Source organism: Panthera pardus, unplaced genomic scaffold (genome assembly GCF_024362965.1).
Source record: "Panthera pardus isolate Hobbes unplaced genomic scaffold, ASM2436296v1 HiC_scaffold_25, whole genome shotgun sequence".
Classification (NCBI taxonomy): domain Eukaryota; kingdom Metazoa; phylum Chordata; class Mammalia; order Carnivora; family Felidae; genus Panthera; species Panthera pardus.
The window spans coordinates 15089283-15101564 of NW_026526821.1; the positions used below are offsets into that span (position 1 = coordinate 15089283).

At 50.8% G+C, this 12282-nt stretch overlaps 2 long non-coding RNA genes across 2 annotated transcripts; both read right to left on the bottom strand.

The window, feature by feature from the left end:
* Positions 1-1829: 1829 nt before the first annotated feature.
* LOC128773459 (uncharacterized) lies at positions 1830-4289 on the bottom strand. The gene is made up of 2 exons (XR_008417709.1): positions 3970-4289; positions 1830-2013 (listed from the first exon to the last, which is right to left on the bottom strand). It is a non-coding gene; the product is annotated as an uncharacterized LOC128773459 (long non-coding RNA).
* Positions 4290-10963: 6674 nt separating this feature from the next.
* On the bottom strand, positions 10964-12118 carry LOC128773461 (uncharacterized). Its single transcript, XR_008417710.1, has 3 exons — positions 12009-12118; positions 11842-11963; positions 10964-11184 (listed from the first exon to the last, which is right to left on the bottom strand). It is a non-coding gene; the product is annotated as an uncharacterized LOC128773461 (long non-coding RNA).
* Between the last annotated feature and the right edge of the window lie 164 nt (positions 12119-12282).

Sequence of the window (12282 nt, forward strand, 5' to 3'; positions counted from 1 at the left end):
GCCGTTCGCCTTGCATTTCCCAAGTGGAGCCAGAGACTGCAGGTACCCGGGCTGGGCTGCGCGCAGCCTCCGGTGTGCATGATGCCTGGCCCCGTGCAGCTGCGTGGGGGTGGGGGCGTGTCAGCAAAACGCGAGGCAAATAGTATGAACTAGGGTGCTCATGAGTCTGGCTGGTTCAGATCTGTATCCTCCGCCCTGGACGTGTGGCCTTGAAGGAGTTGTTCGACATCTTTAAGCTGTAGTTTCCTGTAATGGAAGAGAAGTCCACCTGGCGAGAACTGAGATGGCGTCTGTAAAGTACTCAGCACATGTGGGACCCGGCATTTAATAAATGTTAGCTGTTACGTCTCACGGGGTTGTGAGGGTTTCTCCAAGTAGATTTGAGCCTTCCCCAAATCCACCTGCTCGGGATAGGCCCAGTAAGTGCAGCCAAATCCTGCCCTTACAGAGAGGCCAGTTCACTTGGGAAGCTTGATGGGAAATCAGATGCCTGGTGCCCACCTTAGACCTACATAGGGGGGACCAGATGTCCTGCTCTCCCTGGGACAGTCTTGGTTTATATCTGTTGTCCTGGCATAATTATTAATATTGCATCCTTTCTCAAAAGCGCCCTGGTTTGGACAATAAATTATACGGTCACTCGAGATTTACAGAATACCTAGTTTTTGTTCTTAAGATTTTTTTTTTTTTTTTAAGTAATCTCCACACCCAATGTGGAGCTTGAAATCACAACCCCGAGATCAAGAGTCTCAAGCTCCGCCGACCGAGCCAGCCAGGCGTCCCCAAAAGGCCTAGTTTTGCAAGCTCCCCAGCTAGTACTTATTAACACAGGAGTGTAAAAACCATGTACTGATTGCTATCTGTTCCTGGTTTTTTGCTTTCAAAGTACGTTAATTTGTTTCTCAGAGTCTCTTAATTGGTAACTAAAGCACCAAGCATCACAAGTGCCTATCCCTGTTTTATCATGTAACCCTTTCCAAGAACTCTGAGAGTAGAAATGATTATCTCAAGTCCACACGTGAGGAAACTGAGGCTGGGGGAAGGGGCAGGGGGTCAAGTAATTATATGAAGTATCAGAACTGTTTTGTTTTTTTTAATGTTTACTTATTGAGAGGGAGAGAGATTCTCAAGCAGGCTCTGCACTATCAGCTCAGGGCCCAATGCGGGGCTCGATCCCACATACTGTGAGATCATGACCTGAGCTGAAATCGAGAGTCCGACGCTTAACCAACTGAGCCACTCAGGTGCCTCCAGAACTGCGTTTTTTTTTAATTTTTTTTAAATTTTTTTTTCAACGTTTTTTTATTTATTTTTGGGACAGAGAGAGACAGAGCATGAACGGGGGAGGGGCAGAGAGAGAGGGAGACACAGAATCGGAAACAGGCTCCAGGCTCCGAGCCATCAGCCCAGAGTCTGACGTGGGGCTCGAACTCACGGACCGCGAGATCGTGACCTGGCTGAAGTCGGGCGCTTAACCAACTGCGCCACCCAGGCGCCCCCAGAACTGCGGTTTTAAAGACGAAGGTTCCCAGCGTTAAAACCCAAAGCTGATTCCATGAAGCCACACTGCTTCCCTCTCTTGTGGAGAAGGGACTCTGAACTTGAGAAAGTGACTTTCCTGAGCTCACACAATGGTCCTGGGCAATTCCACTTCAGTATCGTGCAGGTCTCAAACTCAGAGTGTTAAACACTGCTCTTTGCTTTCACCTCCCTCCCCAGACTCGTTCCTCCCAAAGGATTCCTCACCTTCCTGTTCTCACTTTCTGCACAACAGTGAAAATCAGCCTCTTCTCTCCAACCTCATTCCTGCTACCTTAGAGCAAGCCCCATTATTTCTGAAACACTTTTTATTGTTAAGGGTAGCACACATACAGAAAAGTGCACAAAACAGAAATGTAAAGGCCACCTGGGTGGCTGAGTCGGTTAAGCGTCTGGCTCAGGTCTTGATCTTAGGGTGGTGAGTTTGGCCCTGCATCAGGCCTGCGTGGAGCTCTGTGCTGCGCGTGAAACTTCCTTAAAAGGAGAGAGAGAGAGAGAGAAATGTGAAACTTCGTGATTTGTCACAGAGTGAACACCCAGGTGAACGTCACTCAGGTCAAGGTATCATCGAGCCCAGGGGCACCTGGATGGCTCAGTCGGTTGAGTGTCCAACTTCAGCTCAGGTCATGATCTCACAGTTTGTGAGTTCGAGCCCCGTGTCGGGCTCTGTGCTGACAGCTCGGAGCCCGGAGCCTGCTTCACATTCTGTGTCTCCCCGTCTCTCGGCCCCTCCCCTGCTCATGCTCTGTCTCTCTCTCTCTCTCTGTCTCTCAATAATAAATAAATGTTAAAACATTTTTTTAAAAAAAGGGTATCATCGAGCACAGGGTAATCACTGTTAATTTTGTGATAATCACTTCTTTCTTTGATAGTTTGACCACTGGGTATCTCTAAACACTATAGTTTCACTTTGCCTGTTCCTTGCACTTCATTTAAATGGAATTACGCAGTTCTATATTGTGTTGGCTTTCTTTTGCTCGACATTGCACTTGTGAGACTCATTTCTGTTGTTGCATGTAGCTATGGTTCATTCTCATTGCTGTATTCTGTCTTCTAACGTATATTTATCTATTCTGCTCTTGGGATATTTGAAACTGCTCCCCCAACCCTGTATCTCCTTTCTGAATTATTACAGATGCTTAATAATAATAACAAACCAATTCTATTTAAATAAATAACAAGTTGATAATTCGCTGATTCTTTACATGTTTGAGTGAATGAATGAATGAATGAATGAATAATAAGACTAGTCTCCACACTGGTCTTCTGGTCGTCCAGCCTTGCTTCTCTCCTACTCCATAATCCACCCTGTAGTCACAGAGATCTTAAGTCTGGTCATATGGCACATCTGATCAAGTCACCCTGGGCTTAAGACCCCTGAATGTCTCCCCACTGACGGCAGGGCTGTGCCAAGCACTTTAAATACACTCACGTTATGCACGATCCGGATCTTCAAACCACCTCTCCTCATCAGGCCCCAGCCATCTTGAACGACGCATAACTTCCCCCAAAGTGCCAGGTTCTCTCTTGACCCCGGGCCTTTGCATATGCTGTTTGCTCTTCTCTCCCCCCGCCGCCCCCCGCCTTTGACTAATTCAGGCTTCAAGTCTTTATTTTTTTTTAATGTTTTCTCTTTTTCGAGAGAGAGACGGCAAGGGAGGGACAGAGAGAGAGGGAGACCCAGAATCCCAAACGAGCTCCAAGCTCCAAGCTGTCAGCACAGAGCCTGACGCAGGGCTCCAACTCGCAAACCGTGAGATCATGACCTGAGCTGAAGTCAGATGCTTAACCGACTGAGCCCCGCTCCAAGTCTTACTTTAGATGGCACCTCCACCAGGCAGGCTTCCCTGAACTTGCCTTCACCCAGGCTAGGTCAGGCCCCCACTTCTGTATTCCTATTCCTGCGCTCAGTGGACTGCTTGAGGGCGGGGCTGGGGCTTGTTCACATCTGGAGACCCCATGCCCAGTGCTGTGCTTAATTAACCGTCTGTAAATATTTGTTGACCACGAACAGACCACATTGGGTTGAAATCTGGGTGACTTTTTCAGGTATCCCTGCTTCTATTCCAGGCTCTGGTTTCTGCGGTGGGCACACCAAGGCTGTGCCCTTTAGGATGCCAAGAAAAGCATGAGCTGCCTGCCGTGGCAGAGTCCCTGCCAGCAGCCTAGAGTCCTCTACTCCGAAGATAGGGATGGGCAGGTCGAGCAAAGATCCTGGGGCTTTCAAGCACTCCATCAAGTTTTCCTGGAGTAAGATGCCTGGTGAGTTGGGAGAGATGGTTGAGATGAGCGGGGCTCCTCCAGGTTTAGCCAGCTCTGGCTGGGAGCCTGCTGGCAGGGCCTCTGAGGACCTCAGCCTCAACTCAGGACAAAGCCCAGTCTCCATATTAAAGCAGAAACATAAACATACAGGCTCAGGTTGCCACATACCTTAACCCCCTTGTTCTTTTCCACGACAGCAAGAGGCTGCGAAGACAGAACCACACATCTCAACCCCTGAGGTCCTGGCGGTCGGGGGAGGGAGGCTCCAGCGTAATCCTGATCCAGGCCGCCCCCACCCGGGTCCGGTCAGAGCTGCCCATAGACTCTGTTCTGCAGTTTAAATAACACTAAGGCAGTTTCCAAGGCCAGTGGGCCTGGCCCCAGGGAAACTGCAGAAGAAATTCTTCCAGCCCAAACTGTGGTTTCCACTGGGAGTGGCTCTCCGGCCATTCTGGGGCCAGATGAGAGAAACCATGTAGGCCAAGAATAGATGAGAGGAGTGGGGCGTCTCCTCTGGTCTTCCTGGTCCTGTAAGTGTCTGATGTGGTGTCACGGCCCCCTCCGTTTCATCATCTGACCGGACCCAACGTGTGTCGGGGCCTGCCCTAGGACCGTGAGCACCAGAGATACATAAGACAGATGTTTTGTCCTCAGGGAGCCCACAGAGGAGGCAGGGGGCAGACACATAAATAAGCCCTCTGCTATGGGGAGATAAGGGTTCTGTTGGGATGGCCAGGAGGGTGGGCCCTGCAAAAGAGAAGGCTTCAGAAGAGCTGGCAATGAGCTGAATCTTCCTGGAGGGGTAGGATTTTCCAGGTGGGCAAGGACACAGCCTGTGCCGAGGCCTGGAGGGGTGGAAAGGGGTGGCATGTTTGGGGAACTAGTCAGCCGGAGCACCGCCAGGCACAGGGGAGGTGCAGGTCGAGCCGGGGCCCTCGACCCCAAATTCAGTGTCTGTTCTGCGCCCAGCATCTCCAGGTGGCATCTGAGTCATCTCAGGATGGGGGCGGGGGGCACCTCCACCCTCCCCACCCATTCCTTCTGATGCCCGTTTTTCTATTTTGGGCAGAGTGGCCACGAACCAGGATGTTTATACTCATATAAGCTGAGTCTGCAGAATGAAATTCCAGACTTCTCCAAAAAAGAAGCCAGGGTGACAGCTGGCAGCTTCCTGAACGTCTGTGATCGGAGGGAACTTTGATCTAAAGAAGGGGGTGGGGGAGGACACCAACTGAGCCTGGGTCCCAGCTGAGGGGTTTCTGGGACACTTGGCTTCTAACCCGGATGTCTCAACCCCGGTGGGAAAAACCTGGGGTATAATTTATGTGCCACAAGATTCACCTGTTTCACATGTACAATTTCAGTGATTTTGAGTAAATGTACACAGTTGTGCACACATCGCCACAACTGAGTTTTAAGACCTTTCCATTTCCCCCAAAATGAGCTCCTATGACTGTTTGCTGTCACCCCTTCTTCCCACGCCCCAGGCCCAGGTGACCACTACTCTGCTTTCTATCCCCTTAGACTTGCCTTCTCTGGGCTTGTCATACAGATGGAATCATACAGAATGCAGTCTTTGCCCTGGTCCCTTCACTTTGCATCACGTTTTTCTTTTCTTTTTTTTTTTTTAACGTTTTTTTTTTTTTAATTTATTTTTGAGACAGAGAGAGACAGAGCATGAACAGGGGAGGGGCAGAGAGAGAGGGAGACACAGAATCTGAAACAGGCTCCAGGCTCCGAGCGGTCAGCACAGAGCCCGACGTGGGGCTCGAACTCACAGACCGTGAGATCATGACCTGAGCCGAAGTCGGACGCTTAACCGACCGAGCCACCCAGGCACCCCACATCACGTTTTTCTTAAAAAAAATTTTTTTTGGCGGGGGAAGGAGTGCCTGGGTGGCTCAGTCAGTTGAGTGACTTCGGATCAGGTCACGATCTCATGGTTCATGAGTTCAAGCCCCACACTGGGCTCCCTGCTGACAGCGTGGAGCTCTGCTTGAGATTCTCTCTCTATCCCTCTTTTTCTGCCCCTCTCCCACTCATGCTCGCTCTCTCTCTCTCTCTCTCTCAAAATAAATAAACTATAAAAAATACTTAAAAATGTTTTAATGTTTATTTTTGAGACAGAGAGAGTGGGAGCAGGAGAGGGACAGAGAGAGAAGGAGACACAGAATCTGAAGCAGGCTCCAGGCCCTGAGCTGTCAGCACAGAGCCCGACTTGGGGCTTGAACCCACAAACCGTAAGATCGTGACCTGAGCTGAAGTCAGATGCTTAACCGACTGAGCCACCCAGGTGCCCCTGAGGAAGTTTAAAAAAAAACCAAACACCCACTGATGCCCAGGCTTCATCCCGGACCAAATAAACCAGAGTCTTGTGGGGCGCCTGGCTGGCTTAGTCCATACAGCATGTGACTCTTGAGCTCAGGGTCATGAGTTCAAACCCCACACTAGGTATGGAGCCTACTTTTAAAAAAAATCAGTCTCAGCATTTGGGGCCCAGACATAGGTATTCAAAACATAACAAAACAAAGCACAACCCTTTCTACTTTAAAAGCTACTGACGTACAGAAGGGTTGAGAACCAGCGATCTTGCTCTAGGCCTGCAGTTCTGGCCTATGGGTCACCGAGAGGGGCCTCAGGCTGGCCGGCAGCCTCTCCCAGGCCAGGAAACATATGTGCTTGGGGTTAGGAAACAAGCTGCCTGCCAAGAAGTCACATGAAGTCCTGGGACAGATGAGACTTTCGGGAGGCGAGGTGAATGGGGCCTGGTGTGGGTTGGGTCAGGGAGTCCTGATTTCTGCACAGACAGCTGAGATCCTGAGGGAGTACCCTCCCCCCCGCCCACCGACTTCAAGGACCGTTCAGGCCTCTGAAGAGATTAGGAAAGTATGGCATTCCTGGCTGCAGACCAGCGCCAGAGAACCCCAGAGAGATGGAAGGGGATGCGTGGTGCCAGCGGGGAGCGGAGGGAGCTTAGAGGCTCAGGAGGGAATTAGGCTGGGGCTGCTCAGTCTGTGATAAAATATCCTCCTTTTGAAGGGTCTGCAGATGGTAATAACCACCCACACTCCATGTACCAGACTCTGTGACGGGCCCTGGGGACACAGCCATGAGTAAGTGTCAGGCGTCTACCCCACTGGGGCCTTCAGTCTGCTGGAAGAAACAGACAATAAGGAATTAAACAGAACAACAGGCAGCGATGGGGAGGGGGCCTTCCAGGGCAGATGACGCTTGAGTAGAGACTCGAGGGCATGAAGGAAGCCAACCAGGCGAGGTCTGTGGAGGGAAGAAGGGTAAATGGCAAGTTTGAGGCTGAGTGAGTGGGTGTCCCAACAGTGGTAGCAGATAGGTGGAGAGGAAGGTAGGCAGGAGCTAGACCACCTAGAGTCCTTCTGGGCTCCTGGCCAGAGTCCAAATCTTATTTTGTGTGTGATGGGGAGTGACCGGAGGCTTTTGGACAGGGTAGTAAGATACTACGGTTTCTACTTTTTAAAGATCACTGTGGTTGGTGCAGGAAGGCTAGACCTTTAGGGGCAATCATGAGGCAGGGAGAGGAGACTAGTGGTCCAGGTAAAAGAAGAAAACAGCCTGGACCAGTGGTGGTGCAAAGGGAGAGGTGTGCACGGATGCGGGGCACCTTTTGGAGTTAGGGACACCAGGATTTGCCACAAAGGAAACAAGAGAGTCGAGGATGAGTCCTGTGCTTCTGGTTGGAGCATCTGAGTGAGTGTGGTGCCATGATCTGAGACGGGAAGCCTGGGAGAGCAGGAGAATTTGGCACCCGCGTGGGGACAGTGCTGACACACGGCTCCAGCTGGGTGACAACGAGGAGGGAGGCCGGAGGGCTGTGATGTCCTCATGACTCCCGGCCGTGTGCATGTTGGGCCCTCACAGACTGTGGTGGCAGAGCATCTCGGAAAAAGCCAAGATGCTGGAATGTGTTGGGTGCTTCCTGCAACCTTTGCAAAGGCCGGCAGAGAGGCGAGCGTTGGCTGAAGACGGTGGCCCATCCTCATCGTCAAAAGGAAAAGTCCCTACCGCTTGCTGCCCGCTCCCGTCAGTTCCTTTGAAATTATATTTCTGGCTCGTGAACTCCAGACATCTAGCCAGCACTGTACAGATATTCCACCCCCTTCCCCAAAGCAGTGAGCAGCTGGGAAGCCCATGCCCAGTGCTAATGAAAGCGGGGACAGGAGGTTTAGAGGGCCATCAGCAAAGAGGCCCCCAAGAGTCAGAGTCAGCTAGGCTTCAAGAGGCATGGAAACTGGAAACGAGGGTGAAGCGCGAAGGAAACAAAGGAGAGAAATCAGAAGGCGAGTAAGTGGCTCGAGGCCACACGGAGCCGGAGAGGTACCAGGACAGGCATTCACAAGACCCGGGATCCAGAAGATCCTTTGGGGGCCAGGTGGCCGGCTCCATCTACAGAAAAAGGAGCTGGTCTCTGAGGAGAAAACTAAAGAAAAGGAGACACCAAAAGGCCAGCGTCCAGGCTTTAGAAGCCACAGAAAGGCAGTCAGCGGCTCTTCCCTGGCCAAACTCAGAGAGCCCCCGTCCTGTCTTCTCCCCATTTGGTAAATGTCTGGCCCCCACGCGGGGTCATTCCGCCTGCTTGGGGAGATGTAGTCGGAGGCTGTCACTCTGACATCTGTCCCCCCACACATACCTCTCCCCCGTTCCAACACCACCCCCTGTCACACATTCCCAGGCACACCCACGCTGACCAACCCAGGCACGTACAGCCACAGGCTCCAGCGGACTGAGAGGGAGGGGGTTCATTTCCTGAGGGGTAGCTTGGATGGGCGTCGGGGGCGGGAGAATGGTCAGGAGGGGAGATGGGCTGACGCAGCTTCTCCAAGCCATGCGAGGATCCAAAGAAAACACAGCTGGAGACAGGGAGAGGGCGGGGGAAGCCGGGCTACACATGTTGACATCTTGGGCAGAAATCCAACTCGGTATCTTGTGGTCAGTGGAGACTGTGTTTACTCACTCGGACCAGTTACTTCCTCCCGCGGTACCTCAGTTTGCCAGTCTGCAAAACAGGGGCGATAACAGCGTGTCTCGGGGCACCTGGGCGGTTCAGGCAGTTAAGCATCCGACTCTTGGTTTTGGCTCAGGTCCATGAACTCAAAGTTCTCGGTTTTGAGCCCCGCGTTGGGCTTTGTGCTGACAGCTCGGAGTCTGCTTGGGATTCTTTCTCTCCCCCTCTCTCTGCCCCTCCCCTGCTTGTGCTCTCTCTGTCTCTCAAAATAAGTAAATAAACTTAAAAAAAAATAACTATCTCAAGGAATTGTGGTGAGGACTAAATGGGGTCATTTAAAAAGAGACACAGTTGAGTAGGTTGGTTAAGAGCATGGGTTCTGGAGCCAGACTGGCTTGAGCTAGTTATGTAACCTCTCTGGGTCTCAGTTTCCTCATCTGTAAAATGGGATGATGATACCTGTCTTACAGGATGTTATGAATTTTCAAGTGAGTTGATATTTGTTTAAAAGAATTTTTTTTAATGTTTTATTTATTATTGAGAGAGAGAGAGTATGAGCTGGGGAGCGGCAGAGAGAGAGGGAGACACAGAATCCGAAGCAGGCTCCAGGCTCTGAGCTGTCAGCACAGCCCAGTGCGGGGCTCGAACTCGTGAACTGCGAGATCATGACCTGAGCCGAAGTCGGACGCTACCCTACTGAGCCGCCCAGGTGCCCCAGTGAGTTAATATTTTGTAAAGCACTTCTTGTTTGTTAAACAACTAGCTAATGCTAATGACCAGAGACATTTATTGAACCTTTAGCATGCCAAGTAGTAGGCTCATCACTTTATATACTTTATTACTTTAAAATCTCACTGCCACCCAGAGAGGTGGGCAGGTACTAGATTGTCTCCATTTGACAGATGTGGAAACTGAGGCTCTTAAAGAGATTTACTTTTTCATTTACTCTTGAACGGGGTTGGCCAACTGTGGCCCACGGGCCACATCCAGGGAGCCTTGTTTATAGCTGCGTCCAGGCTGCAGTGGCAGAGTTTGAACAGCTGTGACAGAGACCACAGGGCCAGCAGAGCCTGAAATATGTACTACCTGACCTTTCACAGGAACACCTCTCTGACCTCTGCTCTAGAAAATGACAGACGCAAGGTCGGAACCAATTCTGTCTGATTCCAAAGCTCTTAACTGCTTGGCTCCTCTCATGTTTTACAATATCACTGTCCCGGGTGCGTAGCAGGGGCTAGAAAAGCATTGCTTTCCTGTCCCTTCGAGTGCTGGGAAGTCCCTCCTTCCCTCTTCAAAGCCGGGAGCGAAAGTGCAAAGGGATTTGGGTATTCTGATCTCTTCAATCCTCAAGCCAAGTGTTGAGGAGCTTGGCAAAGTCCCTCCTGGGCTTCACATCTGCCAGTATCACTGAAATGTGAGGGTTGGGGGCACAAGCTTTGGGAGAAAGGGGAAACCAGTGTGAGGGAGAGGGCTGGGCTGACCGGGCAAGTCCCTGGAATCAAGGCCATTGAGTACATCTTTTCATCCCCCAGCCCAGGGCTGTATTTAGGGTCAGTTGGGCTGAGACAAACAGCGAGGTGCAGAAGTTGCGGAAGAATCCAGGGTGGTATAGGTATCACCTGCTCCCCGGGCACGTTTGAGGGCTCCGAACCTGTCCAGTCACTCGGCAAATGGGCACTGCCTACACTTAGTGCCAGGCACCGTTCTAGGTACTGGGAAGGAGTGGTGAGCCCAGCTCTCATGGAGACAGGCCATGTCTCCGACAACTTGGTAAACCATTAAATAGTCACAAGATCAATAAAAGCAAACAAACCAGGCTGATGTGATTGAGAGTAACTGCTGTGTAGGCAGGAAAGTCCTCTCTGAGCAAGTGCCATCGAAGCTGAGACCGAAATGACAAGGAGCTAGCTGTGGGAAGATCAGGTGGAAAGGCATTTTGAGCAGAGGGAACAGCAAGTGCCAAGGTCAGTGTGGCCAGAGCAGGACGTGAGTTCGACTCAGATGGTGAACTCACGGTTCGTGGGTTTGAGCCCAGCTTCGGATCCTCTGTCCCCCTCTCTCTCTGCCCTGCTCTCCTCTCTCTCTGGCTCTTTCTCTCTCTCTCTCTCTCTCTCTCAGAATAAATACATAAACATTAAAAAAGAAATGCCAGGTGCTTATCAAGCCCTTTAAATGCATTAACTCTTTTTTTTTTTTTCAACGTTTTTTTTTATTTATTTTTGGGACAGAGAGAGACAAAGCATGAACGGGGGAGGGGCAGAGAGAGAGGGAGACACAGAATCGGAAACAGGCTCCAGGCTCTGAGCCATCAGCCCAGAGCCTGACGCGGGGCTCGAACTCACGGACCGCGAGATCGTGACCTGGCTGAAGTCGGACGCTTAACCGACTGCGCCACCCAGGCGCCCCTGCATTAACTCTTTTAATCCTCAGGAGAGCAATCCAGATGAGGAAACACAGGCCCAGAAGGTTAAACCACTGGCCCAAGATCACGGAGCTGTGTTTAAAGCTCACTGGGGCTGCTGTGGGGACAGGGAAGTTCAGGGGATAAGAATCCCCTGCATCTCCCACAGGAGATAACAGTGATACAAAGACGAAGCTTGCATTTCAGTGAGGAAAATGAGAGGAAAGAAAACTAACATCCACCAGGTTTTCTGCTTGAGCCAGGCTCCGGGAAGAGCGGGGTTACTAGAGTTCAAAGGCATTAAGGCACTTCCTCCTCTGGATATCCTTAGCACTCTCTTTGTTCCTGTCCTACATGCTTTCTGTCTCGTGTGCTTGTGGTTTGTGCCCCTAATCTTAACAGCCAGCATTTATTTGGCACTAAATGGTGTACCATGTACCATGTCTAAAACATGCACTATGCCCACTTTTTAATTTTGTAAGTCTATTTATTTTGAGAGAGAGAGAGAGAGAGAGAGAGAGCATGAGGGAAGGTCAAAAAGAGAATCCCAAGTAGGCTGTGCACTGTCAGTGCAGAACCTGATGGGGGGCTTGAACCCACGAACCATGAAATCATGACCTGAGCCGAATTCAAGAGTCGGACGCTTAACCACCTGAGCCACCCAGGCGCCCCCATTTAATTTATTCTTGCAATAACTTTATTGTTTCTGTTCTAGGAAGAGGCAACTAAGGCTCAGAGCTGCCTCAGCAAGGGGTCCAACAATTGGACCTGAGAACTGACAGCCTAGGATTTGAATCCTGGCTGTGTGATAACTACTAGGCTGTAAACACCACCTCCCACCCTTTCACAAACAGTTCATGGCTTCTCTGATAGTAACTGCATGATGGTCTGTTTTCCTGCTAAAGCCCGTCCATACTAGCGCCAGCCTCATAGGTTAAGAAGATTAAATAAGTTAATCTAGATCTAGTATGACTAGCCATCCTGGTTTGCCTGGGGACCCTGGAACCATCCTGGAAGGGAGACATTCAGTTTCAAAGCCGGGAAAGTCCTAGGTAAATCAGGACACGTTGGTATTCCTACCTGGATGAGTGCTTGGTGCTAA